Below are 21,178 nucleotides of genomic sequence, written 5' to 3'. Positions count from 1 at the left end.
TGGGAACAGAATATTTGGGGATGCAGAATGACTGGCTTCCATCACCAACTGAATTCAGTAAAAACCACATCTGTCTCTCAGTAATAGTTGTAGATATGTAATGAATTTGCAGATGTGGTTTACAAGACTAGTTGGGTTGAGGAAGAGAAGACAAGACAAATAACATAGATATTGTGCTTTTTCTCCTGGCGGGCTCAAAGCACCAGAGCTGCAGTCACAAGGGCACCTTCAGTAGGCAGTAGTAGTGTTAGGAAGTCATGGACTCCTTACTGAATAGGTGCTGGCTTTTTGAACAGGAAGAGCCGAGATTCAAACCCATGTCTCCTGTGTCAGAGGCAGAGCCTTTAACCATTGCACTATTCAGCCAAGGAAGGTTTCCCTGGCCTGAGTAATCTGTTATTTTTTATAATTTGGTCAGTGGGGCTCTGTGAGTACAACATTCAGGCATGTGGAAGGTGGTGTTATGGGTGTGCATAAAGTGTGAGAGAGCAGGCAGTGGTAAATATGCACTTTTATTATAGCAAATGTTAATATTGCTGATATTTTATAAACGTTATATGCATGTTATCTACCTTAAACGCAGACTATGGTACCTACCCATGGCTAGGAACTCCCCAACCACTGAGATGCAGCACACATAAACACTGCCTGTAGACTTTACTGCTGCACTACATTTGTTGTTGACCTGTACTTGTTTCAGACCTTGCTTCAGCCTGCAGCATCAATTGCTAAACTTGCTACTACTTAACTTTTGCAGACTATCTGATGATTTGAAAGACTTTCAAAGACAGTTCTTCTGCCTGTTAAGTGGTTAGTTTAATTCCAATGTATTTCCTAGATAACTGACTCAACTAGGCCTTGACTGCACTCCACCCTGTTGTATTTTGCTTCTGCTGACTACTTTTTGCAGACTTTGGTCTGTTTAAATTATTTATACTAGTCTGTGCTGGCACCACTTGAGACCAGCATAATCTCATCTGTTCTGAAACCACTAGTGTTATTTTGGTGTTGCTCATTTGTACCTGAACTTGAGAAGCAGGCGGTCACTTTGCTCAGGTTATAGATTCCTTCAGTGTCAATTTGTAATTACAAATCTATTGTTTGCACTAGCTGATCACCTGCTTCACTATGAGATCTTGTACTTACAAGCAATATTAATTCTTTTCACCTCTACAAAATATTCCTTCCCCCACCTTCATGGATTCTGCTGGACTAAGACGGTGCCTAAAGATTGAATCTCCCAACAAGTTACCTGAAAATAAAGATCCTGAAGCCGGAAGAACCTGAAGCCCCTTGTCAGAATGCCCCTGCAAGTACAGAACTAAAGTTTATACTGAATACCACTGGTTATTATTATTTATTGGATTTGTATAGCACCAACATATTACATATTACACAGCGCAATACAATACATGAGATTACAGACAATGAGAACAGGGGTGACCGACACCACAATACAGGTAATAAACAATAAGATACAAAATGCCACGTCATACACTGGAGTAGTAGTCCCAATAATACAAGTTCACATTATTCTGTGGGTAGAGTGCACAATAAAGTATGATACACAGGGAGGGAGGGCCATACCAAAGGCTTCCAATCAAGAGGGAGGGGGTGGTGACACAAAAGGAGGGTTGCTGCATTGAGCAGTTGTCGGCAGAGAGAGTTAGGGCAGCATTGAGGTGCAGTAGGCCTTCTTGAAGAAGTGAGTTTTGAAGGCTTGTTTGAAGGTGTTGAAAGTTTTGTAAAAGTAAAACCTTTTATCTTTTGTTCTTTACAAGGAGTGTAACCTGTTTGCTATCTTCAAGCTATCTGAGGCCTTCCAAATTATTTAATTGGGAGAAAAGAGGTGGGAATTGTGCAAGTATAGTCTTGAGCAATGCATATTTATATTGTGGGAAGATATTTAAGTACCTATTAGAAATCCGTGTAATTATAAAGGTGTAACAATCAATCAAGACGGAGCCAAAAATGCTGTAAATACTTTTGTAATGCAATTTCAGGTGCTACATAAATCAAAATAACACATACTGCATAAATCAATAATAATACAAATAACATGTGCAAAACCATTTTCAGTATTTTTTTCTCTCCGACACCTGCATACAGAATGAAACAGGAGCATGTGTGAAAATGGTACAAATGGTACAAACTTTCTAGTTCAATTTTGCATTTTTTCATGACTCCATGGATCTGTGGGACCATACCCTCTAAAGGAGATGGCAATCTGACTGGCTGGGTTTTCCCAAGGAATCTATGCTGCATCCCTAGCAGTCACTCCCACTCCCCGTCCGATAGAGATGAAGAAGTTAGGTGTAATCAGTCAAGCCAAGCTTTTGCTTTATATGGTCTGGCATGAAGATGGTTGGATCAGTTTTTGCACAGGTGGCAATCATCTAGCATCTTTGCCAGATTTAAGTTGTGGGTTTGGGTACTTCTGATTAAGAAGTCCTCAGCTCTGCAACTCAATCTAAATGTAGCACCAGGGAGTCAACTGGCCCAACTGGATCCACTAAATGTGCAAGTCAGAATCAAATGAAAAAAACTATTCGGTCTCCCCCTGGATTTAGGCCAGTTTATTCAATGAGTGCTACAGAGAAAAGCACAACATTTTGGTCTATTTGGCTTGATAAAGGTGGAATAGATTGAAACATTGCATTTCCTCTGTAGCACTCGGATAAACTGGCCTAATTAGGCCAAAATCCAGGTGGAGACCCAGTTGTTTCTTTCCTTCTTTTAGAGTAAACATCCATTGGTTGTGTAAGGTCAAGTGTGCCAATTCTTGAGAATTATTAAATCAAAATGAATAGCTTATAGGTTAAGATTTAGATTTCTCCAGTGCTTCATTTCTAGGTATCGTCAGACACCTGCTCCCTTGTGCTCTCCAAAATATGTATTTAGGGACTACACCCCATTCGTCCTACAATGGGATTAGTTAAATCTATTAATATTTTGTGTAAAGGACAATAACTACAAGCATGATTTTGCATATTGTACTGTCACACTGTCTGCACATGCTTCATGCATTTATAATTACTACCCATAAGGTATTTGTCTTCCTTCGACAGCAGTTCATATTGTTTAAATTCCTTCTGCAATGTCCTGCTGATTGGCTGTTGTGTGATATGCTGACCAATTTTGAACCCTTGAACTCTGGAAAAAGCAAGGGCTTTTAGCAGTCTGCCATCTGAACTATGTTAAGAGGCAAGGAATAGCTTTCTTTTAATGACACGCCTTTCTCCTTAACAGTTGGTGGCAGATTAAAATAATCTAGGTGGATAAAACACGTTAAAGTCGGCTTGCTCGGCAGCTAATAGAAAAGAGGCCTGTGCCTCTAGTTTACATTTGCACGTAGACCGCATCAAACCCCTCAAAAATATCTTACGCTTATCTTTTATTTTTTTATGAATGCCAGCTCAACGTGAAGCCTGCTCTTGACCCCCTAATGTACTGTCCACCCTGTTTAGTCATCAGGTGCTGACATTCTGAGTTACAGCCATATTAATTGCTTGATAAAAGCTATAATCCCTTCTCTTTGAAGCCCTAGGCTGATTTTTAGGCAGCACTTCAAAAGCTACACACAACTGAAGAGGAAAATTTCCTACTGCACAGAACATTAGAATGTGTCCTATCTACATGATCCACATTTGGGTGTTCAGCAAACAGTATAACATTGCTCTGCTATAGCAGACTTTGCAGGACTCTCTTTGTGCTAAATTTAACACGTGACGTCATCGGGATTTTGATTATTCAGAATCAGGTACGTTTTTTTTTTTTTTTTTTTTTTGCTTTAGACTCCACTAACGTGCAACTCCACAATGTAGCTGCAGAACGTAACCACACATTACTGTCGAGTCACTAGATCCTTGCAGCTCCCTACATCATTTTTTTTTCTATTTTGACAAATACCTGGCAATGCATTAAAAATGAATATAACATAATTCCTGGGCTGTCTAACTAGGCAACTGTTGCAAATTAAAAAAACAGAATTTCCCGTGACAGCATCCTGACAGCTTCATATATCCAGCCTATGTAATTAATTTTTTACTGTCTGCGAGAAAATATTTCACGCATTACACACTGTCTGTTTGTAGGGTGCTCTATTCACTTTTGTGTAGCAGACTTTCTCATACATTGCCAAATATCTCCAGCGTTAGGTAAAAAAGAAAAAGAAAAAGAGAGAAAGGTTAAAAGTATTCAAGATCAAAGGGGAGGTTTTTTTTTTTTTTTTTTTAATCTGTGCAGACCTACAAGGTTGTTTTTCACTTCCGTTTTTCCCATTTGCTCAGGATTTCAATGCCATGTCAGGATTTGTTTGGATGCTGTTAATTTACATTAGTCCAGGGCCAACGTGCAACTTAAAGAGAGCTGCCAGCTCGGCATGCAGCATTGAAGGAGATCAGCAGACAAAAGGCACGTTAATTTTTCATTTACTTGGATTAATTTTCAATTGAGCCCAGTATAATACAGCCCTTCAGTTTTAAATATTCAGATCAAGACAATTGTGGTTTAACTGCTGTTTTATACTGATCCAAACATCCAAAGCAGAAAACTCTATCTACTCTTTTTTTTTTTTTTTTTTTTTTTTTTTACCCTACGCAGTATCTTCAGTACCTTAAATGTTTATTCAAAGTGGTTCTCCCCGCTGAACGGTCTTGCTTGTATGTACTTCTTTGCGGAGGTCACGACTCGTAATAGCTGAAATAAATATACACAACCTCAGTGAATCCTGTGCCATCAGCGTGCTTGTTAGCGTACTATAAAGAGCAGAAAGCCTGCAATGGGCACAGACATCTGAGCAGATCTAATGCCAAGCATTTGTCTTTAGGAAAATAATTTAACAAACCACATTCAAAGGCCATATGAGATTTATTTCAATAGACCCAACTGCAGAAATAAGAACCTAGAATTTATGTGCCAAGAATAGCTCTGATAATTTAGTGAGAGCTAATAAAAAATATAAACGCCAGACTATCCAGCAAAGGCTTTTTGTGTTAGGCTACAGTCTTTTCAGGGAATCCATGAGCAACAGCGCCCTCTAGATGCATTGTGCTCAGAAATGCAATCTGAGAAGCCCATACTGTTTGCATGTGTTTCACAGGTAAAACAAACACGCATGGCCATTGTAATGTTGCTACTGCACTTTGAACTTATGTTACTCATCATTTATAAACTATGAACAACAAACCCTGCTGTGTCTGGCAGTACTTAAAAGACAGAAGTGGTACAAAAAAAGCAATGAATGCAAGTAAAAATGTGCTGGCGTTAACAACAGATCTAGCCCCACTAGCATATTAAAAATTAAATATTCAAAAAATGAGAAACTGAATTGCATTTAAAACAAACATACACTGAACACTATAATGCATGGTTAAATACGTATCAAGCTAAGTGACAAAGAAAGGAAATCATGCTATAGAAAAGTTAACTTTGATTAATAATGCATGCCTTATCTGTTGCCATATGTTACATATCTGTATATTTGCAAAATACATACAGTTTAAATGTTATTTTCTTTTCCTGTCAGATTGTACATGGTAATTTCTGTAGTATTGCCTCACTGTATATGACACATAATACATTGCTTTTTGCCTTACTTTTGCCATTTTTTTAAATTAAGAGCCTATCCACTCCTTTTTAATGAATCCTGACCAATGGTTACCAGTTAAGTGTTTCACTGATAATTACAGTTTATCAATGCATTCTACATTTCAAAGTGCATTAACAAAGAAACCTGAATCAATTCTAGCCCACTGCGTTGAGTCCAAATCCTACTGAAGACGAGACAATAGGATCCTGATATGTCTAGCGCACCTTCAGTTACAAAAAAATATATGTACTTATGAGCTTTTGTTCCTCAGAATTTGTATGATTGTTTCTATTCTTCTGACTTTAATATCAAATATCAGCTATACAGAACAGAAAGCTTACTTTTGTTATTCTCACAGTTGAAGACAAAGATATAGATAAGATGGATAGATAGATAGATAGATAGATAGATAGATAGATAGATAGATAGATAGATAGATAGATAGATAGATAGATATCTGTAATAATATAACTAATAACACACTTAACTTGGACAAGATATATTGTGTTTGCATGGCTATGAGATGTATTATTTTGTCAGATAAGATTTACACGTTATAATAGTTAAACAGATTTTGTTCATTATACACTTATTATTACCGGAGTGATCATGTTTACATAGTCTTTTATTTGATATATTTTAGTGTGTCATGCATCTGAATAATGTTTTGTTTTCTGTTTTTTGTTTTGTTCTGTTTTTTGACTACATTTTAATAATATTATAGCTGTTTATTAAACCATGAATTCATACTTTATGCATATCAGTTATGTTTTATTCCTTTGTATGTATAAGGTAACATATTATAAAACATCTGGGATCTGTTCATGTTTATGTTCTGATGTCCATGCATTTAAATAATGTTCTAAAAACAATAAAAAGACCAAATGAAAGAGGGAAAAAAATCTGGAGCCAATATTTTATCACCCACAGAGTCAGATAAATATTGCCTCCGCCTAATCTCCCTACTAATATCTGACAGTATGTTTAAATCAATAGCAACTCGTTAATGGTTCTTCCTTAAATGAATGTGGGGATGGTGTTGTTGGGGTTAATCCATACAGTGCAATGTTAGGACAATACAGCAGTGTTTCCTTGTATCACTTTGTACATGTAAAGGGCAAAATTAAAGTAGTGAAAGACTGGTGAAAATCATTGTTTCCCCTGCTCTTTGCTAGTGACTGCTGTAATCATCAAGGCTGATTTACAAATGCAGCCTTGAAGGTTTTTCAGCTTCCTGCAGTGTAGAAGACTGTTACTTTGGCACTCACACTCATGCCTTTGTAATCACCACTCAGGAAAAAAAAACTGTGCCCTGGTACTTCCAATTCCCAGTCTCTTGATTGAACACCTCATTCTGTGCTAACAAGGTGACCAAGGTTTGCAGTAGACCGCAGTCAGAAAATTGTTAAAGGTTCTTCTCATTAAGAGTTGCTCTACTAGTTTTTGGTAATTTGGTTACTCTGTAAATTGTAGTTTGATTTTTTTTCTCCTTCAGTTCAAAAGATGATCATAAAAATGGATAAGTCTCATTTACAGCTAACCAAAAGACATCAAGGTTGTTCTATTGACATCTGTCACCTATGGGATGCATTGCTAATAGGGTAGAATACAGCAGGACAACATATAATAGGTAATCACCGTAATTGTAACAGTACACTATTATATATAACCATAGCTGTGACGTATACGCACTTTAGCTGGTACACCGCAGTACACTGGAAACTTGTGTTTAAGACATACATCCAGTAAATGTAAACATCATCATTAACCTTACAAAAAGTTCATTGCATTCCTGACTGCATATATGTATAGTGCTTGGATTAAAAACAAACAAACAAACAAACAAACTATAAAAAGAAACACAGACATCTGCGTAGTAATAACGTCTGAATTTTTTACATGTAAATATTTTTTTTATTTTTATATATATATTTTTTTAGTAAATGCTACATAAATATTTTATATATGTAAAAGTGACTTTAACAATTTGGCCTGGTATTTATTTAAACTCAGACACATTGGTTACCTAGAAAAGAAAAAACTTTATTTGAACTTAAAGCTCATCTGAGGATATTATTTCCAAAAACATCAGAGCGTAACAGATCTGTTCCAGTCAATATTTACATTGCTTCTGGAGCTGATAAACTGTTCGGATGTAGGAATGTGTTTATTGAATTTTGACAAGTCTTTTTGATCTCTTTTTATTAAGTATTACAAAATTTGCAGGTTCCTTCCTTCAATCTAACGCGCTAAAATAGTGTACATGTCAAACTGCTGGAAAACAATGAAAAGGTGTAATAAAACTACCGAGGTATGATATAAAATCTATTGTATAACTTGCTATTTCCTAGCATGAAATACAAGGGCTTTGATTGTTAATATGATTTTAGGATTAGCTGCAAATTCTGCAGGCAGGAAACATAATCAGTGTTCTAGTGAATAATATGCTTAATACTCAATTTGGGTTTCAGCACAATGGCTTCACACATTGTAGCTGATGGCTGGTAAAGAAAACATAAAATGCGTGTGTATGGTTTTTTTTTTTAACCAGCACTCAAATCTAACAGGTATTAGTTCTACTTAGCCACTGAAGGAAACATTCACAACTGTAAGCTATACAGTAGACTATGTATTTCTGTAAAGATGCAATTATACATTTTGGACCAGGACAGATGTGAATGTCTGTGTGCGCTTTATGTATCCTAGGAAACATTTTGTATACGTGTGTGTGTGTTTGTACATATGTTTGTGAGTGTGCATTGTAAACATGTATGCCACTACAAGTTTGTGTTTTTATCCACATGATCTTTACATATCTGTTCACCTATTGAAATACCTATCAATGACAATAACAAACCAGCATTTTTGTTGTAAACCCTTTTGGCCAGGATCCCACTCTCCTCCTGTGTTATGTGTTTTCAAAGTACATTTTCAAAGTAAAACCATGAATATAAATAGGAGTGATAAATCAGAAAAGCAGAAGTAAACTGCAAACTAGGTAAAGTTAGCCAGATTGTGTTGCGTTGCAACTCTTTTTGCCAGAAATCCAAGTACGTGCCCCGTATTATTATCCAGTAGTGCTTTACATTCTGAACTTTTGTACTGCAAATGATGTAGTGCTCCTGGCTTGTTTTTAGTGCTATACTGTATATTGATGCAATAAAGTAAGACTTTTTTTGTGTTATTAAAAAAAAGCAAAGAAGTTGCTGATCTCTGCATCCCCATCCTGTAGCCATGCGGGTGTGCAGGGATATTTTGTGCTTTGCAGCGCAATGTCATACTTCTTTGATTTTTACACTAAATATGAATATTGGCGAGAACACAAAATAATCAAGTTATTGTGTTACTTGTACCTATTGAAAACAAATTATGATTAGCATTTTAGCTACATCGTGAGAAACTTGCACAAGGCAGAAAAATACCAAAGAAATACAAAAAAAGACCCTAAAGATGCTTAAAAAATATATTCACGATTTAATTATGAATCATAGATTCTTGAGACGTTTAGAGTTTGTTGATACACGAGTGCTAGTACTTGGCTTCCATCCTCAGCAGTCAATATTCCGGGAAAAACATGTAAAAAATAAGTAACAATGTAAAATATACAGTATATATACATATGCTTTTTTTGCTATGTAGCATATGTACTATATGTACTATATATGATACATATAGTATGCATAGGCAGTCTCACAAATATGTGAATCTTTATCTTATGCCAATTTACCCAACACTACCTTTAATACTTTTTCTGATATTATCCTGCAGGCACTTTTGGCAGCACCACAATTGTACTGCAGTATGAACCATATTTTGTGAACCTATATGCATAATTATAACTTAGCCATTTTTAAATTTGCTGTAGTTTAACCATTATGGGACTTGAGCATTTTGTGCCACGGGTAATGTTTGTCTTGACAAAATGATATCTAAAAATAAATAGTTTCAGTGGCTGCAGGTGATCAAACAAAGGCATTTTTTTTGTGCTACAGTTTGTGTTTAATTAGATTCTACAAGAAAATCTGACTAGTGCAATGGGCTTATTTACAATAGGGTTTTTTTTTGCAATTTATTCTGGAATTGCAGCAGTCACTTTTAGAAATGAACAATTATCTTCTTTGGGCTGGTGCACACCGAGCGGCTTTTTGGGCGTTTTCAGATCCGCTTGCGGCTGCGGATCTGCTTGGTCAATGTATCTCAATGGGGTGGTGCACACCAGAGCGGGGGGCGTTTTGCAGAAACGAAAAATGCCTGGGTGAGGCATTTTTTGGATTGCGGATGCGTTTCTGCCTCAATGTTAAGTATAGGAAAAACGCAAACCGCTCTGAAAAACGGCACTTCAGAGCGGTTTTGCAGGCGTTTTTGTTACAGAAGCTGTTCAGTAACAGCTTTACTGTAACAATACATGAAATCTACTATACTGAAAACCGCAGCAGCAATCCGCAAAACGCTAGCAAAACGCCATAGAAAAATAAAAAAAAGCGTTTAAAAATCTGCTAGCATTTTGCGGATCTGCTAGCGGGTTTTGGTGTGCACCAGCCCTTTGTAAACATTTGTAAGGAATGTGGATTCAAATCTGTTATCTTGTATTGATAAAATATCACTTGTATCCTTCCATGTATAGTACAAATCTATAAGAACAGTAATCCAGTTTGAAGCACACCTGAACTGAGAAGGATATGGAGGCTGCCATATTTATATCATTTTAAATAATGCAGGTTGCCTGGTTACCCTGCTGATCATCTGCCATCAATACTTATAGCCATAGACCTTGAACAAGCAGGCAGATCAGGTGCTCTAACTGTAATCTGACTGGATTAGCTGCATGCTTGTTTCAAGTGTGTGATGCAGACACTACTGCAGCCAAAGAGACCAGCAGGGCTGCCAGGCAACCGCTATTGTTTAAAAGGAAATAAATTGAATTTTCATGTAAATATTTACTGTTATAAAGATGTGTACAGACACTCAATAATTCAATTTAAAAATACCTGATGTCTATATAGGCATCCCCTGCACCTGTAGCCATAAATTGTTTTTGGTGAATGGGATTGGCTAGGTTGTATTTTCATTACCAATTACTTTTGTTCTTCCAAAGGCAAATGAGTACCGAGCATCGCTGCTCACTTTTTACACCCTCCTCCCATCAGCTTACAAGTAAACAGGCCTCCTTGGTTGACCTTAAAACTATTGGTGTGGCTCGGTCATATGTATTAGCTACAGGCTCACTATACACCAGTGGTCCTGCATGTGCAGCCTTGCTTTCAGGGGCAGAAAGAGATGATTTGCATGTTCAGGAGTGATGCATCATGGGGAAACAAAGTTGCTCATTTACAGCTGAATTATTGCAAATACCCTCTGTTTTAAGAAGGCAACATTTCATTTAGTTTTTCTTTTCAGTAGGGGGCTTTTTGCTCTCTTTTAGCCCTTTTAAACGTTCCTGGTGGTTCTGGGTCCCCGTAAGTTTACTGGGTATTAGAGATGTCGGCAAACGGTTTGGGAACCGTTCGCCGGAGAACCCCTCACCCTGTACTACTTCCAGGTCGCTATGACCCGGAGTAGTACGGCTGCGCAGGGCCGGTGGTGGGCGTCCTTGATCGCGCGCCTGGTGCCAGGCACTTTCTGCGCATGTGCGTGACGTCATAAGTGATGTCACGCTCATGCGCAGAGAGTGCCTGGCAACAGGTGCGCGATCAAAGACGCGCACTGCCGGCCAAGCGCAGCCGTACTACTCCGGGTCATAGTGACCCGGAAGTAGTAGCGGCCCATAGAGGTTCGCTGGTGAACGGTTCGCCAACATCTCTACTGGGTATATTTTTTAACAATACTCATCCGTATGCAACATGCGTAACTGTAGTGTATTTAAAGGGAACCTGAACCAAGAAGTATATGGAGGCTGCCATATTTATTTCCTTCTAAACAATACCAGTTGCCTGGCATCCCTGCTGATCTATTTGGCTACAGTACTGCCTGAGTCACACCAGTAACAAGCATTCAGCTAATCTTGTCAGATCTGACAATAATGACAGAAACATCTGATCTGCTGCATGCTTGTTCAGGATTCTATTGCTTAAATTATTAGAGGCAGAGGATCAGCAGGACTGCCAGGCAAATGGGATTGTTTAAAAGGAAATAACTATGGCAGCCGCCATATACTACTAGCTTAAGGTGTACTTTAATCATTCCCTAAAACAGAAAACTATTTACAGTTGATTGTTTAAGTCCTTTTGGCAGAATGATTTTCATGCATTGACAGTATTAAATAATTCTGTTTTCCACAGATACCCCTCAAGTGAATAGTGTGAGGAAGTGCAGGGCTCCAACATCCAATCAGGTGCAGAGAATAACTTATTATTAAATTCTCTTGCACCTAATAGGATGCTTGAGATTAGCCACACCTTCTCTTTATTGCTCTTTACTACATACTGTATCTGCTTTATGTAACCACTCCTACAGACTTCAAATAAAATACGAAGACCAGAGAATGAAATTCATGTTGTCTCTACTTGAAAAAAAATTAGTTTAATGCATCTTTAAAATCGCCATTTGATTTCAAACATTATTGACTCTGACTCAATAAACATTTTCTCTTGTGCATTCCAGCACACAGCAGAAGAAAAAGAACTAAAAAGCATTTCAAGTATTATCAACTTTCCACCAATTTTGGATGGGGTGTTGCTGAAAAACTATTTTATTTACACGGTGAATTAAAATCTACAGTGAGAAAACTCGGGAGAAAAGTATAATGAATCAGGAGGTTGCCATTTTTATTTCCTTTTAAACAATGCACATTGCATGGCTGGCCTGCTGATCCTCTGACTTCAATCCTTTTACCATAGACCCTAAACAAGCATGCAGAGCAGCTCTGACTGAAGTCTGGCTGTGTTAGCTGCATGCTCGTTTCAGGTGTGTGATTCAGCCCAATAGATAAGCAGGACTGCCAGGCAACTGAAAAGGAAATAAATATGGAAGCCTCAATTTAGGCTCCCTTTAAAGTACACCTGAAATGAGAGGAAAACAGAGGCTGACAAATGTATTTCTATTTATACAATGCTTACAGCCTGACTGTGTTGCTGAACATCTGCATTTATTATTCTGAGCCTTAAGGTGGGTACACACGTCAGATAAAAGTCTTTGGAAAATGAAAGACCACAGACCAATTTTACCCCCCTTCTATGTAGTATGAGAGCCATACTCTACACAGTCTATTCTATGGAGCTGAACTCCATCAGATAAAATCTTTGCAAGATGCTGCACACAAAGATGCTGTACACATTCAACAGATCAGTATCTGCAAAAAATCAATCCCTGCAAAAGATCCATTTCTGCAAAATGCATTCATAGTCTATGATATCTGCAGATCATCATACACACCTTGTTTAATGGACATTCATCTGCAGATCAGACAATTATCTGCCGATCTGAAGATCCAACCTGGTGGATCTGAGCTACAGATAATTGTCCGTTAAACAAGGTGTGTATGAGATCTGCAGATATCATAGACTATGAATGCGTTTTGCAGGAATGGATCTTTTGCAGGGATTGATCTTTTGCAGATACTGATCTGTTGCATGTGTACAGCATCTTTGTGTGCAGCATCTTGCAAAGATTTCTGTCTGATGGGGAGTTCAGCTCCATAGAATAGACTGTGTAGAGTATTGCTCTCATACTACATGAAAGGGGGTAAAATTGGTCTGTGATCTTTCATTTTCCAAAGACTTTTATCTGACGTGTGTACCCACCCTTAGCGCCTGAACAAGCATGCAGATCACATCATTCTGTCTGAAATCTGACTGGATTAGCTGCATGCTTGTTCCAGATGTGTTCAGACACTACCTCAACCCATGTAGATCAGTTTGACTGCTGAACTGCCATGCAACTGGTATTGTTTAGAAGGAAATAAATATGTCAGCCTCCATATGACTCTCACTTCAGGTGTGCTTTCAGCAGTTTCTATACAGATGTTTCCACTAATTACATCAGTTCCCCCTGAGTGCCCCCCTGCTCAGTAACCTAGAATTAACTGTTTCCAGGCTCCAGCAGTGTACAGTGAACAGGATAGGGTCTGTAAAAAACTCTCCATCTCAGCCTGAGTTTTAGTAGACATTAAATAAACCAAGGGTATTATACATTAGCCATAAATAAATACCTACAAATCCCTGCAAGTTTTCTTGTTATTAATATATCTGGATGACCCTTATATTTTTATTAACATTTCTTCAATAATAGCACCATCATTTGGACAACGAAGCCTCTGGGTTCTGTGTGTGATGTTTACATTTGGTTCCTATCATTGCTGAACTAGTTAGCCTTAATTTTATCACCTGAGTTCAGCAAAAAATATCTAAAGCTCGCCTTCAAACATCGATTTTGATCACCCAAATTGGCCAGCCAACCATCTTGCCCCTTTTGTGCCCCCCCAAAAATTTGAAGCTGGAGCTGCCACTGAATCTAAGTTGCAAGTTTTTTATTTAAAAAAATATGATAGGGAAGAAGTCTCTTATCAAAGTGCATACATGGACTCACACTCAACTGAATACATGAACCCTATTCCACCCTGAAAGCTTGCTTCTTGCTTTTGAAAACAGAAAAGCAATATAAACAGTTGTGGTCCTGCCAGCGTTGCCCAGGTTATCATGGATCCTTTGTGTTTTTGAAAAGTATGGGCTCCCTTGCATGAAATAGTCAGCTAACATGTGAAGTGCCTGCCTACCCCAGTTTCCTCTCAGTTCCCCAAAACAAACAGGTAAGTTAATTGTCACCTTCCTCCCAAATTGGCCTTAGGCAATTGTAGAGACATTACATGGAAATAACTCTGGCTGAGATAAGATTGTGAGAGAGAGTGAGTGACCTGAATTATTCTATATACTCTGAGGAAAATGTCAGAGCTAAATTATTGCTTAACAATAGTTATATGTGTGCTTAATAATTATAATAGAAGATACTTAACTTGACCTACACCATGTCTTCACAAAACAGCATCTCGGAAAAGGGCAACATACCGGATACAGTGGGCGGTAGCTGCCTTACAGCCTGTGCTTTTAACTATTTTTTTGCAATCATGTTTTATGAAGACGTGGTATAAACAAGTATCTTCTACTAGCCGTCATCCTCATTGGTACATGTGGTAGATCATCGCACATGCCAGCGACAGCGTCTTAATAATTATAATCTACTAGACATTACAGATTTGAGCCTACAGTTGGAACTCTTTGACAAATTAGGCAAAAGTTAAAGCATATGCTAGAGAAAACTACCTTTTGAGGAGGAAACAAGACATACAAGCTCTTACAGAAAAACTAAACTCATAGAAAATGAAAAATACATTGCTGATTGACTGTATCTATACTCTGCCTTTCTTACTTTCTGAGGTGCTCATCCAGAACTGGTATACACAGGGTCTCCATCATGGGGGCAGGAGGGCAATATTTGGTGCCCGGTGCTCCAGCACACTTCAGCGCGCCTATTGTCGGCTTTGGACTTTTGAGCCTGCTCTACATAGCCTTCCCCCTCACTGCCTTTCAATATGGTGGTGGTGGCTGATCTAATTGTACCTGTCCTAGACTGGCAGATTGGTTCAGGAAGTCTGTATTCACACGTCTTGCTGTTTAAGCTTTGATCACTTATCCATCCTTTCTCATCTCTGCAATGCTGCATCTTTTGGTTTCTGCCCTGACTGTATCCTTTGTGATTGTTCAATGAGTGGTGGCAGAAAGCAGGAGAAGAGTAAGATCAGCTGTGGGAGTAGTGTTGGAGCCCATGGACATGTAATTATTATTATTATTATTATTTATTGTATTTATAAAGCACCAACATATTACGCAGCGCTGGACAATAAATATATACACTGATACAAGGATGACATACATAGGGTTATACACATAGAACAAAGTTATACATGCAAATTGTACAAAATACATGATCATGCAATATGGGCTGGTTAGGTAGGCCCAGTAATACAAGTACAGGCTGTCATAGGACAGGAGCACATGATCCTGTAGATTACACTAGGGAGTGGAGGACCCTGCCAGAGGCTTACAATCTAAAGGGAGGGTTGGAAACACTAGGTGGGGCTGTTAAATATTCCTTAGAGAGTTACTGTGTGGTAGGAGGTGGGTAGGCCATCATAAAGAGGTGGGTTTTGACTTTTGAGGGCTTGCTTGAATATGTTGAAAGAGGGAGCAAGTCTGATGGGTGGTGGAAGGGCATTCCAGAGGGTGGGAGCAGCTCTTGAGAAATCCTGCAGGCGGGCATCGGAGTGTGAAATGCGTGGGGTGGTGAGGCGAAGGTCGTTGGAGGAAAGGAGGGGGCGACCTGGTGTATACCTGTGAACAAGCTTCGAGATGTAGGTAGGGCAGGTTTTGTGCACAGATTTATACGCCAGGCATAGAATCTTGAAACTTATCCTGAAACGGATAGGGAGCCAGTGCAGGGATTCACAAAGGGGAGATGTGGATGCAGAGCGGTGCGAAGAATGGATGAGTCTTGCAGCCGCGTTCATCACTGATTGAAGGGGGGCAGTGCGTTTCAGGGGGAGGCCAGAAAGGAGGGAGTTACAGTAATCAAGGCGGAAGATGATGAGGGCATGGATGAGCAGTTTGGTCGTGTCCGGGGTTAAGAAGGGGCGGATCTTGGAGATATTACGGAGGTGGAAATTGCAGGCTCTGGTGATGTTTTGGATGTGTGGGATGAAGGAGAGGTCAGAGTCCAAGGTGACACCCAGACAGCGGGCCTGGGAGGTAGGGAGAATGGTTGTGTTGTCGATTGTGAGGTGGAAATCTGGGAGGGGTGCAGCAGCATGGGGTGGAAAGATCAGGAGCTCAGTTTTGTCTAGGTTAAGCTTTAGGAACCTAGCTGACATCCAGGAGGAAATTGCTGAGAGACACGAGGAGACCTTGTTTATGGTGGTGGATGAGAGATCGGGGGTATGGAGGTAAATCTGAGTGTCATCTGCATAAAGGTGGTAATTGAAGCCCAGGGAGGAGATAAGCTTGCCAATTGAGGAAGTGTATATGGAGAAAAGAAGGGGGCCTAGAACAGAGCCCTGGGGACCCCAACTGAGAGGGGGGCAGGGGTTGAGGAGGAGCCATTGAAGGAAGTGGTGAAGGAGCGATTGGATAGGTAGGAGGAGATCCAGGCCAAGGCAAGACCATGGATGCCCATGGACTGTAGTGATTGGAGGAGGAGGGAGTGGTCAACAGTGTCAAATGCTGCAGAGAGGTCAAGGAGGAGCAGGATGGAATAACTGCCTTTGGCCCTGGCAAGGGTAAGGTTGTTGACCACCTTGGCAAGGGCTGTTTCAGTTGAGTGCGCAGGTCGGAATCCAGACTGTAGGGGGTCAAGTAGGGTATTGGTGTTGATGTATTGGATAATGCGTTGGTGGACTAGGCGTTCGAGGAGTTTAGAAGCATAGGGAAGTAGGGAGATTGGGCGGTAGTTTGAGGGTAGGGATGGGTCGAGTGAGGGTTTTTTCAGCAGGGGAAGTACAGTGGCCTGTTTGAATGCTTTGGGGAAGATGCCTGTGGAAAGGGAGAGATTGAACAAGGAGGTGAGGACTGGGGCCAGGTCAGGGAAGTGGGGACGAAGAGTATTCGCGGGTACCGGATCACAGGGAGAGGATGTTGGGGGGAAGCCACTAGCAGCAGGCTGACTTCATCAATGGTGGCAGGAGCAAAAGAGGCGAGGGGTGGATGAGACAGGGGAGCAGCTGGGAGGGAAGGCAAGGGGACAACCTGAGAGGCGTTGGGAAGGGAGGGATGGAGGAGGGAAATTTCATTGCGTATTGTTGCAATTTTAGTGGTGAAGTGATTGGCAAAGTCGTTGGCTGAGAGGGAGGAGCTGGGAGGGGGAGGAGTGGGGTTGAGGAGGGAATTGAAGGTAGCAAAAAGCTGTCGAGGGTTGGAAGCTTGGGTTCCAATCAGTGCTGCAAAGCACCTTTGTTTAGCCTCAGAGAGGGCAGTGTGGAAGAGTAACAGTTTGGCCTTGTAATCTAGGAAGTCAGAATTGAGATGTGATTTCCTCCATTTCCGTTCGGCAGCTCGAGTATCTTTCCTGAGGTTACGTGTGTGGGTGTTGTGCCAGGGTTGGGGGTTGGGGGGCTTGTTAGGGCGGAAGATTGAGGGGGCAGCTTGATCTAAAGCAGATAAGAGGGCAAGGTTATATTGTGCAGCCGCCTCATTGGGGCATGTTAGGGTGGGTAGGTGGGAGGAGAGGGAGAGAGAGAGAAGGGAACTTGCTAGGACATTTGGGCTGAGATTACGTAGGTCTCTCTGCCATCGACCAGGCTGAGGGGTGGGGAGAGAAGTTGTTGGTGGGGAGATGATGAAGGTGAGGAGGTGATGGTCAGAGATAGGGAAAGGTGCGATGTCCAGGTTGCTGAGGGAGGTGGACTTTGAGAATATGAGGTCAAGAGTATGACCAGCGCGGTGGGTGGCGGAATTTGTGTGCTGAGAGAGACCAAGGGATTTGGTGAGGGAGAGTAGCTGCTTGGCAGCAGTGGAGATAGACTCATCGATAGGTAAGTTGAAATCCCCGAGTATGATGGTGGGGAGGTCAGATGACAGGATGTGGGGGAGCCAGGAGGCCAGGTTGTCCAGGAAGAGTGAAGTTGGAGCAGATGGGGGGTGATATAGGACCGCAATGATGGCTGGGAGAGGTTGGTACAGGCGGATTACATGGGCTTCAAAGGATGAGAAGTGCAGGGAAGGGGGCGGTGGTAGGACCCGGAAGGTGCAGGATGCGGAGAGAAGCAGACCCACTCCTCCTCCAGACCTGTTGTCAGGTCTGGGGGTGTGACTGAGATGCAGTCCCCCATAGGAGAGAGCAGCGGCTGCGGTACAGTCAGAGGGGGTGAGCCATGTCTCTGTGAGGGTGAGGAAGGTGAGGGATTTGGAGAGGAAGAGCTCATGGATGTATGTGAGCTTGTTGCGGACAAATCTGGCATTCCAGAGACCACAAAACAGAGGGAGAGAGTGCCTGGGGGTTGTAGGGATGGGAATGAGATTATTAAGGTGTGGTCTGCGGATGCTAGAGGAGTGTGATGGGGCTGGAAGGGGGGTGGCTGGGAGTTTAGGGACCAGTGGGGGTCTAGGGATGGGTGGGTTGAGGATGGAGGGAGAAAGTACTGGGACCAGCTGGAGAAGCAGGTGGAGGAATAGCATGTGGTAGTGGTGGAGGGGTGGCAAAGGGTTGGTAGGAATATGGTGGGTGAAGTGTGGGTGAGCCAGAGAAAAGACAGGGGGGAAGGGGTACATTACGTTGTGTGGTAATTGCTACCACCCTGTCCCAATTTGACAACCAAGGTGCAATTAGAGTGCCACTCCCTGTCCCTGCCACAGCTACAGTCAGGGAGGAGGTGTGTTAAAACTCTGCACTTAGCATTCTGCAAGCTATCAATCATTACAGGAATTCACATAAATAAATAAATAAATCAATCACAGGTCGGCACAGATCTTCAAGGCCGGCACTGCCATAGAGATAAAGGGGGCCCTCTGCAAGGGCCTTCATGCTGCCGACCCTGTTAAATGCTGCTCTCCTCGCTCTGCTCCCCACCGGACCCCTACTTGTGTAGCAGCGGCAGTAATTTCTTACCTGTTCCTGTGGGCGGTGGCGGGTGCACTGCCCGTGCACTCTGGTTACGCTGTCTACCTCCTTCACTATGACCCAGCGTGTGCTTTGTGTAAATATGCACCGGATCATAGAGCAGGAAGCAGACAGCATGGCAAAGAGTGCACGGACTGTGCATCCTCCGCTGCCCACCGGGACAGGTGAGAAATTACTGCTGCTGCTGCTACACATGCAAGGGAGCAGTGGGGTAATGACCGGGGGAGAAGGGGAAGTGAAGGACAGGGAGACCCCCTGCTTCAGTTTGCCCCAGGGCCCGGGGGCCCCTTAAACCGGCCCTGGAGATCCGCACATCTTATCTGCAGTCTCAGGAGCCCCCATATCTTGCCAGTAGTCACAGGGGCCGCCACACCCTGCCTGCAGATAAATGGGCTCATATATCCTGCCATTATACACGGTCTCCGTCCTTACTAATATTTTCCAGCACTGTAGCATTTCCCTTTGTCTTTGCCACCAATATAACTGGATGTCCTCCTTATTAAATATTCCCAGGTGCCCAAACCATCTCTGGATGGAGTGTGTTCCCTTCCCCTCTGTAACTGGAAAGCTTGGACGATCTTTGAGAGCATTGTGGGTGTAACAGAGGAGAGGAATATAGCCCAGAACACTCTGATGGTAGCAAAGAGTGTGTTGATTAGATGTCCTGACTCCTTCTGACTTCACTAGCGGCATGCCTGGTCCACATGTGAACAATAGATTTTCAGTACATAACTTCAAGCCAAGGACAGCAGGACTACTGGAAGTTGAAACGAGAGGATTGCATATAGATCCTTATTATGGTGTTGTTGACTATATTTATGGATAACTTCCACAAGCGGCATGAAATATAATGGCCGGAGCATCTGCATTCCCTAGAAAAAAATCTGCGATTATCAGAAGAAGCTAAAAGTGCCCCATTTCTGAACCTTAACGTAAAATATTTCTTTACAGGTCATAATTTAAGCAATCAATATATTAAAGAGAAACTCTGACCAAGAATTTAACTTTATCCAAATCAGTAGTTGATGCTCCCATGGACTGCGGAGGGCGCCCTCTCACTCCAGGTACAGACTGTCAGAACTCCGTCCAGTTCGGGGATTGCCAAACTTTGAGAAAGGGAGGCATCCTCACGTGTGATGTCACGTGCAAAGGGGAGGAGGAGTGGCCTTGCAGCGCTAGCCGCGATCCCCGAACTGGTCGGAGTTCTGACAGTCTGTACCTGGACAAGCTTCATCAGTCCCTTAGATTGTAAGCCTTTGGCAGGGTCCTCCCTTCCCTGGTGTAGTCTACATTATTGTGTGCTCCTTTCCTATGAATACCTCGTACTTGTATTATTGGGCCAGGCCTACCTAACCAGCCCAAAACCGAGAGCCGATCATTAATGCCGATTATGACCTTGTGATTGCAAAAAACGGCTGGTGATCAGGAGTTACTCATGATCACAAGCTCGTGGTGAGCACCACTGATGCCTGTGACATTTTGTCAAATAAAATATTTCCACTGGAAATAGTCCATATATCATTTTTAGTTAGCATGCCCCTTGTTCAATATTGCAGGCATAGTGCTACTGTCACAGTGTCAGCTGCCAATCAATGGTTGTTACTGCTGCTGGCATAGTGGTGGTTGCTAATCACTGGCTGCTACTGCTACAGTGGTGACTGATAACCTACAGGAGAGCAAAAGAGGAGGCAGAGCAATTAAACAAGGTGGCCCTTGCATGCGGCACCAAAGCTACTGGCAGGCCCGGCCCTAGACTTTTTGCCGCCTGAGGCAATCTTTAAAGAAATCGCCCCCCCCCCCCTAGTGGGTGTGGGGGGCCGCCCGAGCTGGAGGGGATAGCGGGCAGGAAGGGGGTATTGGGCCTAGCGGCGGGGAGGGGGGTCGGACCCCCCCTCCCTCGCCTGGGTCCCCCATCCTCCGCTCCCCTCCAGCTTTAAAAAGTTACGTCGCTGGCTGCAGCTATTGTAAGAGGCAACGGGCGGGGATCAC

At 41.8% G+C, this 21,178-nt stretch overlaps 1 long non-coding RNA gene across 4 annotated transcripts in view; it reads left to right on the top strand.

Annotated features, from left to right (window-relative positions):
• The first annotated feature begins 3,579 nt into the window (after nt 1–3,579).
• LOC137570543 (uncharacterized) overlaps nt 3,580–21,178 on the top strand; it is a 95,874-nt gene continuing 78,275 nt past the window's right edge. For all 4 annotated transcript variants that reach the window (XR_011031081.1, XR_011031080.1, XR_011031082.1 and 1 more), the window contains exon 1: nt 3,580–3,760. This is a non-coding gene — a long non-coding RNA (uncharacterized lncRNA). The remainder of the gene's footprint in view (nt 3,761–21,178) is intronic.

The sequence above is a fragment of the Hyperolius riggenbachi genome, chromosome 4 (genome assembly GCF_040937935.1).
Source record: "Hyperolius riggenbachi isolate aHypRig1 chromosome 4, aHypRig1.pri, whole genome shotgun sequence".
Classification (NCBI taxonomy): domain Eukaryota; kingdom Metazoa; phylum Chordata; class Amphibia; order Anura; family Hyperoliidae; genus Hyperolius; species Hyperolius riggenbachi.
The sequence above is the reverse complement of the archived record's forward strand: the minus strand, read 5'-3'. Positions and strand labels throughout refer to the sequence as shown.